This window comes from Buceros rhinoceros, unplaced genomic scaffold (genome assembly GCF_000710305.1).
Source record: "Buceros rhinoceros silvestris isolate BGI_N320 unplaced genomic scaffold, ASM71030v1 scaffold16014, whole genome shotgun sequence".
NCBI classification, from domain to species: Eukaryota; Metazoa; Chordata; class Aves; order Bucerotiformes; family Bucerotidae; genus Buceros; species Buceros rhinoceros.
Genome location: NW_010410168.1, coordinates 34,827 through 35,744, shown reverse-complemented (window position 1 = coordinate 35,744; position 918 = coordinate 34,827).

Below are 918 nucleotides of genomic sequence, written 5' to 3'. Positions count from 1 at the left end.
GACTCATGCACTTGCCCAGAGGAGGATCCCAGCTAACATCAGCACGGGTCATCCTTTGGTCTGACTCACCCACAGTACTTGAGTCCCCCTCTGCGAGGATGGGGTGATGGCTGACCTAGCTGCTGGTTTGGGGCGCAAGGGGAAAGCAAGGCGAGCTCCGCAGGGTTGAAACACTTCCAGTCATTGTCCTAATACAGTACTTTTTGTTATTGGTAAATCTGTTATTTCAGGTCTGTGTTTGTGGGGGGTGGGGTTGGGGGTATTTTAATAACCTTCTCAGCGCCTTCCAGGGAAGTGCAAGACACGATCTTTCCCTTATTAATGGGGAAACGGGCACGTGGACTGATTTTGTGCAAGACTTCTGGACTCCTTCTTGGAGTGCCCTAGGAAAAGGGATTTCCCCCTCCATTCTCAGCTCCCTGAGGATGAAATCTGGTGTTTTCCCTGCCACAGAGCAGCAATCCAAGGCTCTGGCAAGCAGGGAGGGAGCTGGCCTGCTTCCTGCAGAGCAGGGCTGCCGGCATGTCATGGAGCAGAAATCTGGCATGATCGCTAACTCCTATCTCCTTCAGAGACCTACTCCTGCTTTCCCCAGAGCAGTAGTCACAGTATTCCCTGTATAAAGCAGCGTGCCCTGCACGCCCTCTCCTCCCATTTGGCAGGGGAGCCCGTGCCAGGTTTTCAGAGCCGCTGACGCTGGAATTGGCAGCGACGGCTGCTCCCGGCAGATTTCCAAGGGTGGCCCAGGAAGGGATACCACAATGAAAAGCGTTTTCCCAGGACAGCAATGTCACAAGCGGCTTGTAACAAAGCTCTGGCAGGATTTACATTTGGGTTCTTTTGTTTAAACCAGAGTCACGCAAATGCATGCAGACTTTTCAAGGGCTGGGCAGGGAGGTTTATCCCAGCCTAGGAGAA